We start from the raw sequence: 10,351 nt of genomic DNA on the forward strand, positions 1-10,351 counted from the left end.
AGTCCTGAGCGCCCGCTCAGTTATGCTGAGCGGCCACGCAGAAAGCTGAGCGCCCGCTCAGCTATGCTGAGCGGCCGCGCAGGGTCGGGAAAAATAATAATTTGTTTTAGACTTCTACTTCTGTTTGGCTTCCAACTTCTATGTAATCTGAGTTTTATGGGACTATTATATAAGTAGATTTAGAGACGTTTTCACAAGGTTGAATCGTTGTATTAAGCAAGGAGAGGAGGAGACAAGGAAGAAGACTGTTTTAGCACACCGCAACGAAGAGGAAGCATATTTTCTTGTGATTCTTTATTTTGTTGCAACGTGGATGCTAGTTTTCTTTGCTTTGAACCTATTACTCTTGTGACGTACTCTGGTTTAATATAATTAGTTTAGCTATTATTTTCTTGTGTTTGTTTATCATGTTTTCATATGAACCCATGATGACGCTAAGTGCTATCATGGGCTAATGGTGATCATGGGGTCGCAACGGATTTACTATGGAATTCTTTAGTTAGTTGTTTAATACCTTAGTGTGTGATGATTGTATGATATCTAGTATTGGTTGTGCGTATTCGTCTTATGTGCGTCGCGAACATATAAGATAGGGTGTTAATCTCTTGTGAAGCGACGGTGGATCTCGAAATTTAGAACTTGCCATGCTAGCATAGGTTCATGTATGATGTTGCATGATTAGTGGGTAACTCTAACCGTTTTATTCGCCCTGTGTAATCAAAAGGAATAACTTGTGCTTAAATCGTTATGTTGTCAATTTTTGTAGACATATAGGGACTCAACATAATTGATGCATATTCAACTTCTATCTTAATTGTGGATGTTTGGTAGAATGGTATTAGTACAATGAACGTTGGCTTTTATCAGTTTCGTGTTATTCGATTAATATCATCACTGTTGCAGGCTAAGGGTAATAACAATAACTATTGAAGGAAGTAGTAATGAAGTTGTGATCTCATGAGTATTTTAATATTGTTAATTCGAAGTGTTAATTAAGTGGTTAATTACGTAGTTAATTGTAGTTAATATTTAGTCAACAATTCTAAGTGTTAGTGTCTTAACATTGAGAAGTAACCATATATTGGTGAGTGAGTTTAATTGAACAATAATTAGTCTGAGTCTCTGTGGGAACGAACTAGAAAGTATTTTATATTACTTGCAAACGCGTATACTTGCGTGTATTATTAGCGCGTGTTTTCGCCCTAACAGCAAGGAAGTGGACTAAAACACACACACCTGATTTAATCATTGGAGATCCTGAAGCAGGTGTCAGACTTAGAACTCCAACTTCAAATGAATGTCTATATCATTCCTTTCTATCTCAGACTGAACCAAAGAAAGTGGAAGATGCTCTTCAAGATGTTGATTGGGTGCAAGCAATGCAGGAAGAGTTAAATGAATTTGAAAGAAATAAAGTTTGGACCCTAGTGCCAAGACCAAAAACAGATCTATTGTGGGCATAAAATGGGTGTTCAGAAATAAAACTGACAGTGATGGCATAATTACAAGGAATAAAGCAAGGATGGTTGCTAAAGGCTACTCTCAACAGGAGGGTATTGATTATGATGAAACATTTGCACCAGTTGCTAGATTAGATGCCATAAGGATCTTTTTGGCTTATGCTACTCACAAAAAGTTCAAAGTCTTTCAAATGGATGTGAAAAGTGCTTTTCTCAATGGAGAATTGGAAGAAGAGGTATATGTTGAACAACCTCCAGGCTTTGTAGATCCTAAATTTCCCAATCATGTCTACAGGCTTGACAAAGTACTTTATGGCCTTAAGCAAGCTCCAAGAGCATAGTATGAGACTTTAGCTCAATTCCTTCTGGAAAGTGGATTTCACAGAGGCACAATTGACAAGACTTTATTCTACCTCAACCATAGAAATGACTTACTTTTGGTACATATATATGTTGATGATATCATATTTGGTTCTACAAATGTCAAACTCTGTGAGAGGTTTGCAAAGCTAATGCAGTCAAGATATCAAATGAGTATGATGGAAGAACTCAACTATTTTCTGGGCCTTCAAGTCAAGCAAAATAAAGAAGGCACTTTTATCTGTCAATCCAAGTACACCAGAAATTTACTGAAGAAATTTGGAATGCAAGATTGTTCAACTACATCCACTCCCATGGCCACTGCAACCAATTTAGATAAGGATACTGGTAAATCAGTAGATATTACTAACTACAGAGGTATGATTGGCTCTTTACTCTATTTAACTGCAAGTAGACCTGATATCATGTATGTTACCTGTCTTTGTGCAAGATTTTAGGCTGATCCAAGAGAACCTCACTTAATAGCTGTGAAAAGAATTTTCAAGTACCTCAAGGGTACAGCTGATTTAGGATTGTGGTATCCTAGGGAATCAGATTTTAAGCTAATTGGTTACTCAAATGCAGATTTTGCAGGATGCAAAACAGACAGGAAAAGCACTAGTGGAAGCTGCCAATTTCTTGGAGGCATATTGGTTTCTTGGTTTAGCAAGAAACAGAAGTCAATTTCCACATCAACTGCAGAAGCAGAATATATTGCTGCAGGAAGCTGTTGTGCACAGATTCTTTGGACGAAGAATCAGTTACTGGATTATGGGTTAGAATTTTCTAAAATCCCTATTTACTGTGATAATCAAAGTGCTATTAGTATGACAGGTAATCCAGTTCAACACTCAATGACAAAGCACATCAGCATTATGTACCATTTCATAAGGGAACATGTGGATGAAGGTATAGTGGAATTGCATTTTGTTCCAATAGATCAACAGCTAGTAGATATCTTCACAAAACCACTATGTGAAGCTACCTTTATAAGATTGGTAAATGAACTTGGAATGGTTTCAAGTTCTTTCTCTAAATCTGCTTAGTTTTTGTTCTCATGTATCAGACTTTTTTATCAGTATTTACAGATTGTATTATCTTTATGTAATATGTGCTTAATTTGAAAATTTATTAAATACTGATTGCTATCTAATGTGGATCTATATACTCTGATAAGTGTTTTGAATGTTCTGTGACTATTCAATCCAATAAGGATAACTGTGCTAGATGCTGACCTAGTAGTCTTTAACATACTAGAAATCCCATGTTTGAATTAGTTGTTTATGTAGAAACTCATTAACACAAGCAAATTCTGATATTGAGCTTAGTTAAGTTTACTTTGTGTATCTTATTACTAAGTCACAAACTAGATTCTTGTTTCTTATCTGTCAGATTCTGATGTCAGTAAATCTTAAGGATGAACTACATGCTGATAAGCCTCACTTATCAAAAGAAAAGAAAAGAAAAGAATAAAAGTCAGGTACTCCTTTGAGATCTGGAGTAAATATGTGGAAGGGAAGACCCAAGTGCATTGCTGGTATTAAGTAATATACATTAGAAAAGCAAATAAATTTTCTTGGTGACTTTTTACATTCTCTGATTACTGGAGAAATACTCTGACAACAGCATAAATTCTGATAAGCAGTCATGACTCACTTACACTGAGAAGCCACTGTAAAAAGGAATTTCAAAAGATGCATAAAATGAGCACAAACAGTTGAGTTGGACTCATGCATAAATTTGTTCTATAGTAGACTTCATGATTGATGACAGATTTTAAGCACTTTTCTGAGTTATGCCTTATTTCTTAGATGTACTGAAGTTTATCAAACTTTAATCTTTATCTGATATTCTGCTGAATGCACACACTTTCACTCCATATGAATGATGAAAATTACTGTGGTGATTAAGTTATTTTTGACAAACAGTTAAGTGTCATTTGCATAAATTCTGAGGACAAGTCCTGATGGAAGTTCTGATGATTAAACTCTGAAGAAAACAAGTCATTCTTTGTACGGAGAATTACAGAAATAAAAATTCACTTATTGAGTACAGAAGCCAAATTCTGATGACTGTTAAAATCTGATATAAGTTTAAGTTCTGATATTAAATCCTGATGGAATCCTTGATGCTTACGTGGCATTGTTCTTTACTTGACTTATTTATGGTAAAATCTGAAACAGTCATAATTAAATAAGAATATATTTGGGTAAAAAACAGTCATAATCATTATGAGTTAGCGGTTAATGTGTTGGTCTTGTAAAACTGCATGTGCACAATAATTGTTAATTATTTCTCGTGCCCATTAACTCCTGCTTTAACATTTTACTGACTATTATTATTACACATCGGTCTAGGGAGTCGAGGCATCATTATTTTTACTTGTAATTGTAAACAGTTCTCGCGTCCCTTGGTATTCTATTGGCTAGTAACCGACTATTCATCCCAGCCAAATCATCTTCCATTTTCTCACAAACTCACTCTCTCTTTTAATTCTTATCATTTTTCTTTTTCATAAACAAAAATGGTTCGTTTCAACTTATTCATGAACTATGAAACTTTCAATATCGAGTTGAGTTGTGATGATTGGCAACACGAGTGGCATGTCACCGCCATTCCTGAAGAACTCTGGAACTCCGTTCTACAAGAGGTTCACACAGACCTCTTGTTCTTTTCGATGGACTACTATCTCCATCTTGATCGATTGGAAGAAGAAAGGAGAGAAGCTCTCCGTCAGCAAGGACGGATCATCCGTCTTGCAGTGCTCTTTGTCAGCAGCAGAAGGAACTAGTCGATAGGGCTTCTTAGACTAGGACTAAGGCTGTTGATGTTAAGAATCTTAGAATAGGACTATCTTTTAATTTTTGCATGTAATTGATAAATTACATGAAATGTAATCATCTGATATATTAATGAAATTTCCTTTAAATTGCAAGATTTAGTCTCTGTTTCTCAAATTATATGAATGTGCATGTTTTAATTGCATTTTGTTAATCTTTACTTCATCTATTTTTTCACTTTATTCTATGATGAATGTTTTGATTACAATTATGGTCAATAATAAATTTTGTTGATTTGAGGATGAAACAATTGAAGCACAGGTTCCTGCATCAGGACCTGTGATAAATGAAGCTGAGAATGTTACTTCTCAGAAAGAAACAGCAGCTCAAAGTTCTGATACTTTGAAAAGGAAATTTGTAAATTCTGATGCTGCAACAACAACTCCTTCTTTGGCAAGGAGATTGAAGAAAATGAAGGCTAGGAGGTATTTGGCTAAATCTTCATCAGAAGATAATGAAGAAGAAGAGGAAGGGGATCAGGAATCTGTAATCTCACAAGAACCAATCATTATTAAAGCTCTGATTTTTCCAGCTCAAGCCACAGACACTGCTACTGATACAGTGGGTACCCCTCCTGACTCTCCAATAAAAGCTACAGATTATGCTAAAGAACAAACTGACAACTCTGAGATAGATATTCACAATTTGAATATACCTCAAGTTTTCTATCTGGAAGCTCCAACTACTGAAGCTCAGCCATCTACAGTTAAATCTCCAATCTTAGATGCTGAGATACCATCTACATCAAAGAGACAAGCTCTGGAGATAAATTCTGATGATCAGAATTTAGATGATGTTATTCTTGAATCTCCAGTTGCATCACACACTCTTGTACTGTCTGAAAATGATGAAACTTCCTCAAGTTCTGGAGACAGTATTTTTGTTGAAACTCTAGTTCCTATTCTGGGAAATGAAGCTTTGGTGAAGAAATTTGTTAGACAGGATGCTCCTGTACCTTGGGAAGAAACTCACAGGGGAGTTGAGTGGACCAAGAAGTAGAATGAATCAGATTTTATTCCATGCACCAAAATTCTGACAGAGCATGTATTAAAAGCTGATGAGTTATTGTCAAATTTTGATTTTAAGACTCAACTCAAGGTTACAGCTATGAGTACAAGAAGTCTTCATGGCCTACATTCTATTACTCATGCTAAGGTTGATACACTCAATGAACAACCTGATAAGCTAATTCTACAGCTCAAGGTTGACAAGAATAGGTATGTCAGACCTACTCTTGAGAAAATTGAAGCCATTGAGAAGGTTCAAGAGGAGCAACAGGCCCAAATTGCTGAGGTTCTGGTTAATCAAGCTTCTCAGAAAGCTCAATTGGATGAAATCCAATCTTCAGTTGAACTTCTTCTCTCTCTCTCTTACTTCCTGATGATGCTAAAAAGGGGGAGAAGGTAGTTAAGTCCAAATGCTCACCTACTCAAGTACTGAAGAATAAGGATGATAAAGGTGATGACCAGGGAAACTCTGAAAAGAGCAGAGGTCAAAGAAAAGTTCAAGGAAAATCTTCTATACAGAACAAGTCAAGTTCTGATGTTGTGAATGCTCAAAGTCTGAAGTCAAGTGCTGATAAATAAATTTTGATGTCAAGTTCTGATATTCTGATTCAGTCAGGATCAAAAGACTCTCAGAAGTTTATGCAAACTCTGAAGCTAAAAGGGAAGCAGACTACTATTTATAACAAAGATCCTAAAACCCAGACACTTGATGAGGAGATAGCAAGAAGATTATTTCTGAAACACAATCCAGGAATGGATTTAGAAGCTCTCAAGGAGGAAGAAGCTAGATTTGCAAATGAGAAGACAAATCTTAAGTCTAAAGCTTTTGATGGAAAGAAACCTCCAAGGCCTAAGGAAAAAGGCATTGTGATTAAGGAAAAGTCAAATTATGAAATTTCAAAGTTCAAGACTAGATCACAGACTGAGAGTGATCCCAAAGACAAAGGGAAAGGAAAAGTTGATGAACCAACCAAGTCACTGGAGATGAAAATTCCTCAAGTTCTGATGAAACCAGTGTGCAAAATGGTTCAAGTAACTGATGATAATCTTGTTGAAGATGACACTGTTCAAATTATGAAGAGAAGAAAGATAATTGAAGAATCTAAAGCAACCTCTGACACTGCTCAAGTTGTTCAGAATGAAGGATAACAAGCTACAGAAGTGATAGGGAATAATTAAATCCCGATTATGTAATATTGCATTAATTACATATGATTGGGGCTACAAGGCCCAATTAAGATGTATGACATTCAGACCAAAAAGGTTAACACATTGATCAGGCCTGATGGACCAGATCAGGCCTGATGGAACAAAGAAAGCCCAGAACCCTGAATATTAAATAATTTCGTAATTAATTAATAAGGGAAAAATCAGTTGTTGAGAAGAGTCCCAATAAGAACATAAATCCTTGCAGATTAGCCTCTAAGGGACCTAGAAGGATAATGAATCAGTTTCCTACCATTTAGGACTCCAAAGTCCATTCTAATTCTGAGACTTGACTACCAAGTCTCCTATACCAAGTCCAATTTAAGGACTTCCAACATCTATATAAGGGGCCTCACCACACAAATCAGAACTACATTTTTTGACTTGATCCTTGGCAATCAGCAAGGTACGTAGGCATCTTGTTAAGGCAGATTGAGTCACGAAACACAAGAGCAGTCAAATCGAGCCTCTGAGCTCACGTTCCTTAGTAATAAATACAATAGTTATATACCTTAGTTTATAATCCATAATATTTGGCGCCGTCTGTGGGAACACAACAACAACCATGGCGAGAACATGGAGAACAGTTAGAGCCCTTGAAGGTGGAACACCAACGGGGACATCCCAAGTGATTTCGTCAACCGTGGAGGTACCTCCTCATTCAACTTATGCAGTCACGCAAGGAGAAGCCCAGATAGTGGCAACTAAACCTCAGCCATAAGAGACGATTCCCTCGGCTACTTAAGGTACGAATTCCCAAGTTCAACAACTACACGGACTTGTGAATTCTCGACCCATTGGGTATGAGTATTCAAGTATTGTGACTACTAACCCCCCATATGGATGCACCTTTACCCCGAGGTTGGAGGAAGCGGGCATGCTGGGCGGAGTGAAACACGAGGGTGATCGCCCCCTACATACGAGGTTTGGCTCCAATCCCTGAGGATCAGGAATTTTCTGGTCCTTACACTGAGAGAGACTCTGAATCTTCAGATGATGAAGTAGCCCCAAGAAGGAGGCGTGCTGGCAAAGAGCCGATGGCTGATGGTCGCCAACGTCCTAGGAGCACCCAAGGGACGAATTCCCAGGAAGTGCAGGAAAGGATCAGGGCTTACGAGGCTGAGATTCAAAGGCTGAAGCGCGACTTGGAAGCACACCAGACCACTAGACCCCCACTACCTCCTACGGGGAGAAATCCTCCTCCTATCATAGACCTGGATGGTCCAATACAGAGAAGGGTTGTTGTCCCAAAGGCTGATCCAAGCAATCTTCTTCCCCTTGGAGATCCTGATGATCCTACTCCACCATTCACTGAAGAGATAATGAATGCCCATATCTCAAGGAAGTTTAAGATGCCCACTATCAAAGCTTATGATGGCACAGGAGATCCCGCTAATCATATCAGGACATTCTCTAATGCACTGTTGTTGCAACCCGTTAATGATGCTATTAAGTGTCGGGCCTTTCATCAAACCCTGTCGGGTATGGCTCAAAGATGGTATAGTCGTTTGCCCCCGAACTCTATCGGGTCCTTTAGAGAGTTAAGTCAGGCTTTTATTAAGCAGTTTATCAGTGGGAGAGTGCATGAGAAAAGTTCAGCATCCCTCATGAGCATTGTACAGGGAGCAAAAGAATCCTTGAGAGAATACCTGAATCATTTCACAAAGGAGGCTTTGAAAGTCCCGGACCTTGATGACAAGGTAGCCATGATAGCACTACAACAGGGAACTAGGGATGAATATATCGCTAAGGACAAGTATCCTAGAACCGAGCAAAACTCTGATTCAACCCCCAAGAAGGGAGGACATGGGCAAAAGTTCACTGAATACGCTAAGCTGAATGCTCCTAGGAGCCAGATCTTGATGGAAATTGAGAAAGATCGAGATATTCGTTGGCCTAAGCCTTTGAAGGCTGATCCTGCCAAGCTAGATAAGAGCAAGTATTGCATATTTCGCAAAGATGTTGGTCATGACACCGATGAGTGTAGACAAATAAAAGATGAAATTGAGTTCCTCATTCAAAAAGGAAGATTGAACAAATACACTGGAGAAGGAGGGGATAGGAGCAACAACGTGAGAAAAAACTTTGATGATCGAAGGAGAGATCAAGAAGATCAGGGGCGAAATCTCCAACCTAGGGGACCGGTGATAAATACAATTTTCAGAGGACCGCGCCCCCGAGGGCCTGTGATCAACACAATTTTTGGAGGACCAACTGCTGCTGGGTTATCCAAGAACTCCAGGAAAGCGTATGCTCGAGAAGTTATGCATATTGTTGGGGAAGCCCCGAAGAGGGCCAGGACAGGAGTAACAATGTCTTTTGATGATTCTGATCTGGAGGGTTTGAAATTTCTCCATGACGACCCGTTGGTCATAACCCCGATAATAGGGAACAACCCGGTAAGAAGGGTCCTTGTGGATAATGGTGCTTCAGTGGATATTTTGCTCCATGACACCTTTTTAAGGATGGGATATAATGACTCCCAATTAACCCCAACCGACATGCCGATATATGGATTCGCGGGAGTGGAATGCCCCGTAGAAGGGATAATCAAGTTGCCAATAATCATAGGACATGAACCAAGGCAAGCAACTCAGATGTTGGACTTTGTGGTGGTGAAAGCTAGTTCGACTTACAACGTTATCATGGGAAGAACAGGGATACACGCCTTCAAGGCAGTCCCTTCTTCCTACCATTCAGTTATGAAGTTTTCAACCCGAGATGGGATCGGAGAAGAGAGAGGAGATCAAAAAATGGCTAGAAGTTGTTATGTGGCCTCTTTGAGGGCAGACGGTATTGGGGGGCAGGTTCTTCCTATTGAAGACCTGGATATCCAAGAGAATAATAAGAAAAGAGGAAGGCAGCAGAAGACTTGGTTTCAATTCCTTTAGCCCCTGAAGATCCTGAGAAGGTGACTTTTATTGGAGCCAAGCTCGAGGAGCCCCTTAGAGGGAAGTTGGTGAAATTTTTGCAAGAAAATAGTGATGTGTTCGCTTGGTCGGCAGCTGATATGCCAGGAATAGACCCAGAACTGATCACTCACAAGCTGAATGTGGCTCCAAGTCAGAAAACAGTGAATCAAAAGAAAAGAAGCTTTGCTCCGGAAAGCCAAGAAGCTATTAAACAAGAAGTTGAGAAGCTCTTGGAGGCTGGTTTCATTGAGGAGATACAATTTCCGGAATGGTTAGCAAACCCTGTAATGGTGAAAAAGGCCAATGGAAAATGGAGGATGTGTGTAGACTTCACTGATCTGTATGATGCATGCCCCAAGGACTGTTTTCCATTGCCAAGGATTGATACTTTGATAGATGCCACTGCTGGGCATGAGATGTTGAGCTTTATGGATGGATTTAGTGGATACAATCAGATCAAGATGCACAAGGATGACATTCCAAAGGTATCATTTATCACTGACTTTGGTGTTTATTGTTATCTTGTTATGGCATTTGGTCTCAAGAATGGAGGAGCCACCTATCAA

This window comes from Apium graveolens, unplaced genomic scaffold (genome assembly GCF_009905375.1).
Source record: "Apium graveolens cultivar Ventura unplaced genomic scaffold, ASM990537v1 ctg621, whole genome shotgun sequence".
Classification (NCBI taxonomy): domain Eukaryota; kingdom Viridiplantae; phylum Streptophyta; class Magnoliopsida; order Apiales; family Apiaceae; genus Apium; species Apium graveolens.